General features: G+C 47.1%; 1 protein-coding gene across 5 annotated transcripts in view; it reads right to left on the reverse strand.

Moving 5' to 3' along the window:
• Window positions 1-14,427, reverse strand: part of AUTS2 (activator of transcription and developmental regulator AUTS2) — a 1,022,984-nt gene that overhangs the window by 249,917 nt on the left and 758,640 nt on the right. The gene's annotated exons all lie outside the window — the stretch shown is intronic.

A 14,427-nucleotide genomic window follows, 5' to 3' on the forward strand; every position in this document is an offset into this window, starting at 1 on the left:
TGATGGAAGTGCCTGACAAGGCTTTTGGTTCCGGGGACACTGACAGCAGGGCTGACGCACTCAGAAGCAGACCCTGGCTGGGAAGCAGTCGGTCTCTCCTGATGAGATGATATGCTTCTGCTAGTCATCAGAGGCATCCATTCAGGTGCCCCCCTTTCCACGACATCTAGGAAAATCAGAACTACATTTGTGTTTTTTCAATAACTTCCTAATGTTTGACAGTGTTTCTCAGCCTCCTTTATTGACTGCTTTCTCCCAGATTGAGCTGTTTAGGGTCTCACTGTATCTGTGTTTTTTGTTAGTTTCCTCAAACCCATTTTCAAATTTAGGTGGGATCAATCATGTGATCAATCACATCGGTTGTCAATTTAATTTTGTTGAATAGGACTGCCATCAACCCATTAGGGAGTTAATTAGAAATCTTATTTTCTGGTGGCTGGTGAAGAAAATGGAAGCTTTTCCTATGTACTTGGGAGTGTTATGGGATGAGGACGCTCCTGGGACAGAGGTGGGACTGAGGGCAGGAGCCAGCCTGCTTGGCCTCCCACCTCGGGAAGGTGCTTTGACAGCCCCCGGCTGGGGCTCAATTAATTGGTTCCAGTGCGTCCCTCTTCCCTGAAGGACTACATGTTTTCCCTCAGGCTGTTTAGAAAGAACGGAGGGCCTTTCCAGGCAAACAGATGAGAATGTTTGGGAGCAGGAAGAATCCTGAGAGCTAAGACAACCCTGAAGGCTTAAATCAGGCTGCCCCAAGAGGAAACGTGAGATCCAGCCAAAGGGCTGAGGACGGCAGGTGCTGGGAGAAAGGGACTCCCTAAGGCCTGGGAGCTCCGGGGACATGAGGCTCTGACACGGTAAAGGACACCAGAGTTTGAAGGTTAGAACAGAGCTGAGGAGCTACGAGGCAAAGAAAACAACAGAAACCAGGACAGTTCCAAGTGGGCCACGGTCTCAGACAGATGGGGGGACTCCCATCACAGCGTGAGAGGGAACAAAGGCCCAGGCCGCCCTCAGGAACGCCTGGGGCGCTCTCTCCGCGAGGCTGCTGAAAGGCTGGGAGCCAACAGACCCAACAAACAGAGGGAAATGCTGGTTTTTAGAAATCAGCCCCACGTGCATCCACTTGCACCGGGCATTCCGCACCTTGGGGAGCTGGGCACCGGGCCTATGCGGTGGCCCTCCAGCCCTCCAGGACAAGAGGCCCTCTGGCTGAGATGCACTGGTGGGTGGTACCCCAGTCTGGCTCCTTCCCTCGCACAACGGCTGCCTTTGCCCTTGTGGGGTCTCCAGCAGCCCGTGGGAGAGAGGGCACGCAGGCCTTTCAGCAATGAGCTCTGTTGGGAAGAAGCAGAATTTGTGTGGACCCCCAGGTCTGAGGATGCGCTCCCATCAGAGCCCCCTGCGAGGGACTTCCCTCTGGGAACAGCGCAGCCCCAGCCTTCTGTTTCCCGCAACTGAACACCAGGGCTCCTCCTTGTCCCTGTTTTAATGGTTAAAGACACGCACACCAAATGCTTCCTAATTACTACTTTCATGGCAGATGCAGTCATTTCCTTGGATTTCACTGCCATTAGTTTTCCTCACCGATTTATCCTTAGCTACTCTCCTTGAATCTGGCCTGCCTCCCCTGAGCCTTTTCCTCCTCGCTCCTCGCGGCTTGTCAGCACGCCTCCAATCCCCGGGAGAGATGGAAAGCCTTGTAGAGCCCACTGCGCAAACACACATTCCTGTTCATTTATCACATTTAGCATGCGCACTTCCACTCTCATCAGAACCGGCCCCAGCTCGCTAACTCATTTCCCTCTCCCAATTACAAATTAGTCCATTAGGCTGTCTGCAGTAGGCCCTCTGTTGCATCTTGGTAATGGCTTCTGAGATTTCCATCATAATCGTAATGGCTCCCCATGCAGCCATGAGGGCAGATGGAGGCCGCTAGTGGGTAATGAGCTATCACGCTACCAAAGGGCACAGCCCTGGGCTCATTATTTAGTCTTGGCTGTTTTGTGAAAACAACAAGAAAGGTAAAATGCTGAAGGGAACACTTTAGCATATTAAATTAACACTTCTTGAAAATTCTCTCTGTAAACATGCCATATTTTCCCTTTATGCAACATCCCGGTGCTGGAGCAGACTACAGAGGGCAGCAGGGGGCGGAGGGTGGAGAAAGGAGGGACAAGGAGGCAGGGAGGGGGATGGGAGGGGAATGAGTCAGAAAAGGAGGGCAAAACACGTCACTGGAGACCGTTTCACAGCACGCTGGAGGACTTCACCAGGAGACACCGTCCTCTCCCAGTACCATTCAGGCCCACTCCCCACCCCCAAATAGAGAGGGGCTGTCACCAGCAGACAGCCTCACTTAATGATGCTCTGTCACTTAAAACCGGTCTGTCACCATGCCCACAACGAGAGGCCACGCAGAGCGGACCAAGCACTGCTGCTGCAGATTTTTAAGGGATGCCATTCTATGGTTTTAGAGAAAATACTAATACACACAATATCAAAAAATCCAAACCCACCACTACCACCACTGCCAACAACAAAAACCTCTGTTTCAGACACTACTCCTCGAACATTCTCCAACAGGTAACATTTCGTAAGCACTAACTTTGGCCTGGCTCTGGGCTGAGCAGCTCACGGACGTTACTCTTATTAGTTCACTCGCCCTTCACAAGGTCCCTGTGTGACAGGGCTAGTGTTGACGAGGAATTCAAAGATCAGCAAAGTCTGGGAACTTCCCCAAGGGCGCGGGGAGAGACCAGAAGTGAATCCAGGCAATGTCACTCCCCGCCCTACACCCTTAGCCCTCTGTGCTCAGCTGCAAAGACTGGCCGGCCCTCTTGAGGAGACCTGGCAGCACCCCTTCCTTCTAGTGCTGCCCCCGCCCCCAGTCCTCAGGGGCACTGACCTCACCGCCCCCTGTCCCCCACTCCCCCACCCAAGCCTTTTGCACATTTGTGGCCAGGCTCCCCAGACAGAGGCCCGCTTGATTTAATAGCGTTTTTTTTTTCTCTGATGATACCAATTCTTGAAGAACAGTTTATCCTCAAGTTCCCCATCCCGAGTCCCCCTCGCCTTAACAGGTAATTTTCTTCACTACATGGTAGCCTTTTGGGGCTGGCCCTTAATCTTGCATGCACAGTTGATTCAGATTCCTTCGAATATGACTTTTTATGTCTTCTTCCTGGAGGAAGGGACAGCCGCAGCTGCACCCTGACACAGGGATCTAGGTGCCAGGAGCCTTTCCAGACAAAAATGACAGCAGCTATAAATGCCACTGTGAGGGAAATGCCACAGGAACAAATGGGGTCTCTAATCAGAGCCAATCCAGGCAGAGGACGAGCCCACAGTGGTTTTGGGGAAACCCAGGTGTGAGTCTGGAGGAACCAGAGGTACTTCTACGGATGGAAGTACAATAAATAATAACACAGTGGACCTATTTTCAAAAGCCTTTTCTCCCTGCTTTCAAAAGAGTCGTCCTAAACCTTTCCTAAAATGCCTGAGGTTGATCCAAAACGATCATCCCATTCTGTTCTTTATTGGCTCTTAAATCCACGACCGCACTGCTTCCCTTTGAAGGTTTGGAAGAGCTTTCGCATCTACTACTTCGTTCATCCCCACAATGACGCTGTGAGCCAACGAGGGGAGGCTGTAATTATCCCCAGGACACAGACGAGGGAGGGAACTGGCTTGTCTAAGAGCCAGAATGAAAGCAGAGTCCCTGGTTCCCAGTCAGGGGCTCACCCGGTCACCCCAGAGGCCCCCTCGTGGCTCTGCTGCCCCAGAAGCCACAAATGCTCTTCCAAGTAAACCCCCTGACCTACTCTGGTAACAAAACACAAGGTCAGTTCTAAGAGTGGAAATGGCCCAAGCCCAGGGTTCAGGATGCATCTGGTTGTAAGCGGAATGGGGAACCAGCCAACTTTGCTAGGCTGTAAAATACAAATTTATGAGCTGTTTTTGTTAAATTCTGATATGGATTTTTGAAAACGAAAAGGATGGATGGGTAGATGGCAGCAAGATGTTTAATCAATGTCATAAAATATAACATTCATTGGGCTTCTAAAATGAAATTAATAATCTGTGTAGAAGTATCATTAGGAGATAAGTGACATTTCAGGCTTTGATTTGTAACTTGCAACAAATCTTACTTCCATATAATTCAAGCATTTTTAGGGATATTCATCTTTATTAAAAAATACCCAAACCTTTACCCCTCTGCTTCACAGTCAAGCCTTTCTCTCCCTCCAGGACAGATCACTAAATAAAAAAGGATACATTATCATATACATGCTTTAAATTAATGAAGACAGAAATATATTCAAATTAAATCAGGGATTTCTCACTTGCTGCTTATCAGGGGAACTTAGCTATCTTTAATAAGTTTCTTTTTTTTATTCTCTTTTTATCTGAGACATGGGGCTTGAGCTGGCTTGAACTGATGAGACATCTCACTTTCAACTCGAAAGCCTAAAACAAGGGATAGTGCGACATGCCGTTCTCCTACATAAATTCTAGAACCATAAAATAATATTTTAGAGCTGGAAGGGACCTTAAAATCATCTAGCCTTAGCTCTTCATTTTACAGATGAGGAAACTGGGTCCGGGGAGAGGAGGCACAATGGCAAACTAGAGAGAGCTGGCCAGGCTCAGGACCCAGCAGCCTACTCCACCCTGCCCAGCTGCGCCCCCGCTTCTGAAAATCAGCGCCGAAGCGGGAAATGGAAGCTGGGCCCTAATGGATTTAAATCACGGGCATTCAGAGCAGGTTTTCTTTTCTTTTTTGTCTTATTTTGGTTTATTTTGGAAGACGAAAGTAGAGGAGCATGACTAACCGACTCTAAGGAGAGTAATGAAACCTCTCCATGCGTGGGCATCACCCTTGCAGGTAAACGGGGTATCATTTTCTCCTAATCACATAGCCCTTCGCTTTTCACAGCAGTGTAGGCGAGGGGCTCTGAAGGTGGGCTGCTTTGCCTCTTCTGGATAAATTAGAGCACACAGGAAAAAAGCCACAGTCACAGCTGCCCTAGACAGAAAAGGCTGGCTGCAAAGACCCCAAGGTCTCACGGCCCCAGAAGGCTGATGTGCCATCTTTCCCAATCCCTCTAGAACCTGATCCCCAACCCCTCGTCAGTGTCCCCTGACACACACACCAAGAAGGGGCCATGTAGAACTTCATATAAAATACTCATAAAAACCAACAGAAAAATAGATCACATAGGACATACCCCCAACTGTGAGTTCTGCATAATTCTCCTTCTCCAAATAGATAAACGTATAATTCTACACTAAAGAATAAGAGGCATCTCTCTTTCTCTACCTACCTACCTATTTACCTACCTGTCTGACTGTCTGTCTACCTCCTTCCTGCCATCTCAGACAATTGGGAAAAATAAAGTAGCAACGGAGGGGAGCATAATAAAGAATGTTCTTTACTTGAAATAGCCCATTTTCCAGGATAAAACTTCATTCAGGATCCATGTGGCATAAATCACAGTTTATTCTGTGCACCTCTGTAAACACACTCCTCAGAGTCAAGAAATTCTCATCTTTAGGCCACCTGCCGAAGCTCCCTTGACACCCTCACCACTAATATATTCTGATCCTTTGTCCAAACAGCACATTGTAATCCTTGTGGGATCAGCTCCTGGGCCCCAACCACCCCGACACAAAGAGAAAGTGAACTGGTAAAACAGCCAATGTCCGAATGTCCAGTAACTCCTCAGGGGAGGTCTGAACATGTGAAACTGCTTTTTAGGGCTCAAGTGCATCAGTGTGGTTCTCCTCCATATTTTGTTTCTCTCCTTTCCCTGCCTCAAGTTCTTCCCCTTCCGTGACCTCCTAGATAATTGCCCTTAACTAGGGTCTTCCCTCCCTTTCAGACTGTGATGGGAGCTAATCAGAGGAGGGAGCCACAGTGAGCTGAGGTGGCAGTGAGGACCACTGGGAGCCCTGTGCCAGATGGATGGCGGCGGCATGTCCCTGTGCCCTGACGACTCTGTCCTCCCCGGGTCTCAGGGAGGAACGCTTGATGTGTCTCACTGAACAATTCCTCCTAAACCCCTGAAATTTCATTACAGTCGTTTCTCTTCAAAGAAATCAAAACGCACCCCCACCCCCTCCCACAAAAAGGTTAGGTCTTTGCTCAAGCCCACGGACTTTAACCTCATAAATATTCCCAGCTATAAGATCTTATTAAGAAGGTATGTCTCCCAGGAGCATAAAACCATCAAGCTGTAAATTTTATTTAATTTCCCATGAGATCTTATGGCCTCATACATATAATTAGAGTGCAGTATAGAGCACTTTTTTGTGTTTTGTCAATAAATCACCAGGGAACAATCAACGTTTAAGAGGACAAGCTTTAATGATTTTTCAGACCCCTGAGCGGTCGCGCCTCCACGAAGGCAAGCCAGTCTTTAACCTCATCTAACTAGGACTGTGGACTGTGGCGTCAGATAGGACCCCAAACACTTAATCCTATTAGAGTCCCCTGCCCAGACAATCACGGCAGAACACCCAAGGGACGTATTGATTTTGACGTGGCCGACAGAGGAGACAGCCAACCTACTGACAGTGCTTTATTAAGTGTTTACAAATTAAATATCTGAAGGTCTGCAATGGGCCGGAGTGAGATGTGGGAACTGAACCCAAAGGGGACATGTCAAACGTGAGGAGGCTTGGGGAAGAGCCGGTCAGGACCTACTCCCCCGACCTCAGCACCAGCTTTGCATGAAGTTGAGGTGCTGCGAGAGAAATCCCAACCCTGGCTTGCTGGTGGTGGTGAGCCTGCTATGACCACGGACGCATCACCTGACATTGATTCGTGTCAGAAAATGCTGCTCCTGTGAGAGAGCTAACTGCTGACTTCTGCCTCCCTGGGTCTGGGCTCCAGAAGGAAGGATCCTGTTCCCTTGGATTTTGCCTTCCAATGTGCTTTCTAAGCAAACCCGTCACCTGGCGGGCACATAAACCCTGAGCCCTCAGCTTCATCTTTGGCTTCATAGTTGCACCAGATTCACTGCTTCTCTTGTGTCCCTTCCCTGCTCAAAAATATTTAAAAGGCTCCAAATGTTGCAGCTAGACATTCAACTCTTGTCATGGCTCACACTGGGTCCTCCATGACGCTCTTCAGGGTGACCCCATGCCCCCTGCAGACATATCTCAGAGCTGTCACATGTGTGTGGTGCCAACAAGAACTATGTACACATTGCCAACTCAGCGACCCAAATCCCACCAACCTTCGATTTTGCTTAAATCTCTCCTCCTCCTGGAAACCGTTCCCACTTAGCCTAGAAGTGGCATCCTCTGAGCTCCTACTCCCTCATCACTTTCTGAAAGTCCACTATGGTTTTCTGTCTGTCTAATCTCCCACTGAAACTAAGTTCCTGAAGCTTCCACTCCCTCCCCGTCTCCTTCCATACAGAGACCCAGACACAGGACCGAGCACAGCACAGGGCTGTGGACTGACTGACTCATGGACGAGCTGATCAGTGCTCCTCAGGTGTAAGGAACATCTGGTCTTGGGGCTCTGATCATCTGTATCAAATGAAGGTGGAAAGAGACCAGTGGGTCCCTGTGCTGGGTTGGTTCAGACAGTCTTTTGTCTAAAGTGACAAAAGGAGACTGGGACTAGGTGATCCTTAAGGATCTGCTCTGTTCTGTGAATTTATGATCGGTCAAAACAACCAGCCAAGGGTACAGCCACCTATGTTGGCAAAGGCATATACCTTGTTATTTTATCTTTTTTTCCTGAGCTATTTCTACCTCAACATCCTGAATTACCCTTAAAATGGTACACCTACCAATGTGCATGTGTTAACATCAGTGCAACTCAGTGTGCCTGACGCCCTGGATCTCACACACACATACACACATGTACACACACTGAACATTTCTGCTCTACTAATTTTTTCTTGATCTCACTTGAGAGAGATCCCTTCCAACAGACCCATGGAGGCTAAAGTCAACCATAGTGAGAGATCTTTCAAAACAATCTGGCCCGTTGCCTGCCTGCAAACAATCCAATATCTTTTTCAAGTGTTTTCAGGCAGCTAACACCACACTCTGCCTCACCTGGCACAATTTGCTATTTATTTATTTATTTATTTATTTATTTATTTATTTATTTATTTAGAAGCAAGATGGTACTCACCATGGTAACTGGCACACAGGAAGACCTCAAAAAATGCAAGGTACTATTATTTTAATCATTCTCCTTATATCTTTCTTTTTGGTGCCCTCTGTCAGCCTCTCCTAGCTTGGCTTCTCCAGGACTGAGGTTTTTCCAAGGGATTTGTGACACACTGACTTTGGGTCAGGATAGCGGGGGGGGAAGCTCTGGGCACTCCAACCTGCTCTCTGTTTACAGATCAGGTTTCCGTCCTGTGTCCAGTAGCAATGGAAGGAGAGCTCAGGAGGCAAAAAGAGCTGGGAACCAATGTCCTGGGCCAGGTCTATTCTTTGGAATCATTTTTTTCAAGTACTAAATGACCAAAGAGTCATATGGCAGAAATGATTCATGCAGGTGAGCTGAAAATCAGCCTACGTTCAGGAGAAGAGCTATTCACTGGATCAGCATTAATGTGTCTGCTCCCCTTGCCCACATGTTTCTGGGCTGCTCATGCAGGGCAGGGCTGCGGTTGACACTGTGGAGCTGGGGGAAACGGCACACGTGCGACATGTCTGGGGTCATCTAGGGGGAAGGGCCAGTGCCCGCTGTCCTCAAGAAAATTTCCACACTTCAGAGTGTGCCTCTGAAGGGTCAGGCCAGTGCCAGGTTTCAGAACTGAGCTCCATAAAACAAATGGCTGCAAATGGCCTTTCCCTGTCTTACTCTGCAGTAACTCATGCGGCCCTCCCAGGAATTTTTATGGCTTTTTATTAATGTTCATTTAGGAAAGAAGTGAAAAGGGCATTGTCAAGATTTTTAAAAAATCATTAAAAAGGGTCCTCACCTGGGTTAATAGTGATGCCTTAGCACAAAAAAATGCACTGAAATACCATAAAACTTGTTCTAAGATACTATTTTTTCATCATTTTTATATGACCTCCTTTTTGTCTGCACTTAAACTACTGAGATAAAAACGTAGACTGGGTAATTAAATTTTCTTTTCATTTTCATCTTAATTCAATAAATATTAATCAAGTATTTATAATATGCCAAGTACTAGGTTAAGGGTCTGGTGACAGAATACCTAATCTCTCCTTTCAAGGAGCTCAAAGTTTATAAATTCATTACCAAAATAAAACAATTAAAATTTGTAATTATTTGTGTACATGTGTAATCATTTATGGTGCTCTTATCCATACCAACTTTAATTTGAGGAGTTTTGCACCAGTTTTATAGTTTAAAAAACTAGAGCAAAAGTAAAAAACAAGGAAGGACCACCAATGACGGGCGTGGTACCCTCTCTGTGCTGGAGGATGACCAGAAGGGCTCATGAGAGACTTAGAAGAAGTCATGGTCTTAAAGAGGAAGGAAGGAATGGAGGACATGGTGGTGTCATCACAGACGCATATACAGGCAAGGAAAGGCTATGTAGGGCTGGGTGGACTGAGTAAATTTAAAAGGAAAGGAGAGAAGGGTGGTGGGGAAGTACCTCTGGGTGGTGGTTTTCTGAGAAGGCCCCTGAAGAGGGGCGGGAGGCACTGGTCATTCATTATGGATGGTGAATTCTCGCCCCCAGAGCATACAATGCTATCCTCGAAAGGAAACACACCTGCCAAAGAAAGCCTCTTTGAAAGGGAGGCTCCCCTGTCCAGAGAGCAGTCTCCCTAGTGGGATGTCAGAATGAAGTCTATATTAGAGGGATACACAGAAATTTAGCAGCAGTCATTTCTGGGTGGTGGACTTGTGAGTGATCTTTATTTTCTTCTCTGTACTTATTTTTATTTTTGATATTGAAAATGTCTTACTTTTATAATAGAAAAGCAATGCATGTTATTTTTCAAAAAGGTAACGACCAGAACAAACAGAACATAAAAAAGGAAGCAGGGAAATAAGACTGGGTCCACAGAGCAGTCCGAGTCATAACAACATCCTTTCAAATCAAGGCTGCCCTTCTTACGCTGTCATCTCTGTGGCTGCGGATGCTCACAGCCGTTCTCCCTGCAGGGCTGCTGGGGACACACTTGCTATTTTACTGTCTCAGGGATCCTCCAGCTGGGGCAGCTGCCGCGGGCACCCGGGCCATCACTGCCACGCGGGTCAGGTTGGGAGACAACGCTATTTCCTGTGACAACCCAAGATTTCTGGTGGTTGGGAGGATGTCTGCTTATTATTATTAGTTGTTGCTGTTGTTTCCTTTTTTCTGAGCTTGGGAAGGGAAGGAAACTTGTTGACTGCCAGTATGTACCAAGCTTGGAGGCCCTTTAATCGTATCATTTGACAATCACAAAACTCTCCCAAGTACTTAAAGTACGTTAATGACTCAAGATTTAATCTATATTCTTACCCAGCTTGCACAAACCTATAAATAGGCTCATCTCAGGATTATTGCTGTTATAAATTAATTATGGAAATGTCAACCAAGTCAGGTATGTGGCGGCGGAGTAATGGGAGGGCAGTGGTCCACTGAGCAGAGGGCAGTTCTGAGGATGCCCTCTGCACAAAGTGTACAGCCCCTGGCCGGGTTCCATCCGCTTCCAGGGAGCTTAACCTTGAAGAAGACACTTGAAGTTAGTTTCCTCCCAAGTAATTGAGGGAGGCTGGAAAAGTGACTTCTGGAGGCACCTCCTTCGACGAGCTTTGTGCCCCCCTCTTCACATGACCTGTGGTTTCTTTTCCCTCACTGGGGACAGGCAGGCAAATCTGGTATGCCTGTCTTTCTTTAAATGAGAAGATGGTATCTTGGAACTTATCTACATGATGTCAATGCCATCGTTCCTCGCTTACCCCGCTGTTGGTAACTGAAAAACATAACTGGGAAAGGAAGAGGTGGCCAAAACCAGATTCACTTACAGGGAGTGTTTCCTGCAGAAACGACCTCACTGTTCTCATAAGGCCTGGAGCCAGTCTGGAACTGTCCAAGGGGGCCAGGAAATCAAAATAAATGGTATATGTGGCAATTCCTTTCCACAGGTCCAAGCACATAGATTTAATCCAAATCGTATATCCTCTAGGACTTAGAAAAGGCTTGGCTTCTTCCCCAAAAGGAGAGGCTATTTCAACTCATTTAAATTGCTCCCCTTTGGTGAAGATCCCGGGGTCTCTGGCCCTGAATGTACAGTCATGTTCTATGGCTCCGGAAGGGATATAATTAATATACTCACAACCACCAGTTACTGGGTAACATCAGGCACTGGGGTTTCCAGGCACCATAATTAATTGTTACTATGATTTCAGAGATAGGCATTATGATGTTTGTTTTATCAGTGAGAAAATAGGCTCCAAAAAGTTAACTACGAAGGCTACAGAGCTTCTGAGTGGTACAGCGAGAATCTGAACCCAGCTCTTCTACTGCAGAGATAATGACACACAGATGGATGCGCTGTGGTCTGAGCGCCTCAGCAGGTCATTTACTCTCGCCTTCTGACCTCGTGAAGATGAATATCTAAACCAGATGGAAATCTCATCCCCACCTTAAAATTCCTGGGAACGGTCCACTCAGCACACGCCCTAGAAAAACTTACATGTACTTTTATGCCGTTGTAACTAACTACCAGCACGTGATCACTCTAATTCCCTCACGTGTTGAAGGACGCACTGTCTTTGGACAATTCCTTTCTGACTCAAACACCAAAGTGTCATCACTGATCCAAAGACTGTCTGCTATCTAGTTTAACGGCAGCGGGCAATCCGATTAACCTTCCTTTATGTATTTACAGGGCTGCATCGAGCAGGGCACAGGGGCAGTGAGACAGCAGTGAGAGGAGGGGCTGAGTCACAAAGACAGTGTGGCTCTGGCACCGGGGCACACGAGGCTGTCTGAGTGCCGGCCCCCTCACCCACAGCCTCAGATGAGCCCCGCATCCTCACTCCCAGGACAAGGGAACCCGACTGAGAATGCTCAGAGCCATCGACCTTACAGAGTTGTGGGGCTGGGCCACCACACGTGCGAATTCTCACGATCGTGATCACTGGCCCTGATCCTTTTTGAACACAGTTTCTACATGGCACCATATTGGTTGCCTTGTCATTACTTTTGTTTCATATTCCCTTTCTTCCCCCTTAGACTATAAATTCCTCGAGGACAGGGAGGCTCATTTATACTTCTTGTGTCCCTTGAAGGATTAAGCTTAGCAATTTACCAACTAGTAGCTCATTTCTTTCCAAATGGACAAAGTACAAAAGTTATAATTGAACACCACTGTGTGTGAGGCACTTTGGGGAGAATGAACAAAGTTTTTTGTTTTTGTTGTTGAAGTATAGTCAGTTACAATGTTGTGTCAATTTCTGGTGTACAGAATCCTGTTTCAGTCATACATGTACATATATATAACTCTATCTGTGTATATCTTGTAATGACCTATAACAAAGCTTTAAATGCTGTGGGGGAAAGAAGAAGATGTGGCCCTAGCCATTTAGGTCCTTAAATGAAGTGCAGAACAGTAGGGTGAAAAGCTCTAATTAGAAATAAAACCAGTTGATGTTATGAAAGCAATAAGGTGTAGAGAAAATGGATGTAGAGAAAAAGGTGTAGGGAAGATTTAATGGACAGGGCAGAGATCATCCTGGCTGGGGAGGGCCCCATCGGGGAGGCAGGACCTGAGCTGAGCATGAAGGATAGAAAAGACCAGATTCGATTCCACTCAAAAACACACGTTCAGCCCCTCCTCCTCCTGTGCACACCATGGATAGGTAAGGCTTGTCGCCTCAAAGGAAAACCGGTAACTCACTCTCTGGCCAAGGGGCAGCAGGCAGATAGTGGAAGAGAGGCAAGAGTCCAGCGTGCTCCGCCTCTGGGCGGAGATTCCAGAGACCCAGGGCCTGCGGCTTACACCTTCACAAAGAGAACAAACAGATAAAAAAGCAGATATAAACGTCACTGCCCTCTGGTGTAACCTGATTCGAAGGTTATAGCTCCATTTCAGTGGAGATGGAGACGGGCCCCCAGATCTCCCCAAAGGAGTCCCAGCCAGACCCAGACAGGAAGGAAAAGTCCTGCTTCCCAATCAACAGCTTTGGCCATAAAGTACTTCAGGATCTGTTTCCTGGTTCCCCACGGTGGGTCCTAATTAAATGGGTTTTCCTGCACGAGTTCTGACATCTCTGGGGACATCATTGACCGAGAGGGAACAGAACTAAAGGCTGTAAAATTATGATTGTGAACAAGGGCTAAGACTTGACTGCCCATCCTGAGCGCTGCCTCTTCTAAGCAAGGGTATAAACAAATGAGGTAAATACAAGGGAGTTTTCCATGGGTTCTTATACTTATATGTTCCTTCTCTCAAAAGGAACTACAGAGACTTGCAAAGGCCAAGCTTTCAGTGGATGTTAAAAGGATGTTTTAGGGGGCCATGTCCTCAGACAAAGAGAAAGAAAACTTCTGCCATCCTCGGGGAGACTCTGAGTTCTGCCTCCGGAAGCATCAGGACAGGACTAAGGGCCTCCCAGGGGGCTGGGCTTACAAGTGCTAAGTGCAGCCAGGCCAGCATACCGGTGGGGGAGGCTGCCCTTCAGGGCCCCACAATGAAAGGGAGTAAACTTTATCTTGTGAGTCAGATTTCCTCATTACCTTACCCTCTGTGAGAATTGTTTGGCCCACAGCCTTTAGATCAGTCTTGTTTCCATGCTCCAGCCTGTTCTCTATGGCACTATTTGTAATTAAAGGAGCTTTTGATGGCAGAATGCAAAGGGGTTTGGAGTATCCCCTGAAGCCAGTTTGGAATGTGCCTGGTGATTCCTGAGGGGTCGCTGGGGCCAAGGTGAATCTACGGGCAAAAAAGTCCGCACTGCAAAGCTGAGCTGCTTTTTAACACACGACACATCTTCCTGCTCTGCAGGGCTGGGAGAAGCAGTAGGACTTTATCAAGGGAGCCAGCAAATTTCCTTGAAACGTGGGATCTGGTAACACACGGCCCTTGCCTTTGAGAAACACGCCTGTGCCTGATATGTTAGACACAGGACGGCTGCGGGGTTAGAACTGAGTTTGTCCCGGCAAGTTTCACACTTTGACTTTTATAGAAAAGAGATCCTCACCTAAAAAAGTACTACTTGAGGGACTTCCATCCTGAGGAACTATGTGGTGTATTTATACAATGGAATATTATTCAGCCATAAAAATGACAACATAACACCATTTGCAGTAACATGGATGTCCCTGGAGAATGTCATTCTAAGTGAAGTAAGCCAGAAAGAGAAAGAAAAATACCATATGAGATCGCTCACATGTGGAATCCAGAAAAAAAAAAACATAAATACAAAACAAAAACAAACTCACAGACATAGAATACAAACTTGTGGTTGCCAAGGGGGACGGGGGT

This window comes from Vicugna pacos, chromosome 18, assembly GCF_048564905.1.
Source record: "Vicugna pacos chromosome 18, VicPac4, whole genome shotgun sequence".
In the NCBI taxonomy this organism is placed as follows: Eukaryota; Metazoa; Chordata; class Mammalia; order Artiodactyla; family Camelidae; genus Vicugna; species Vicugna pacos.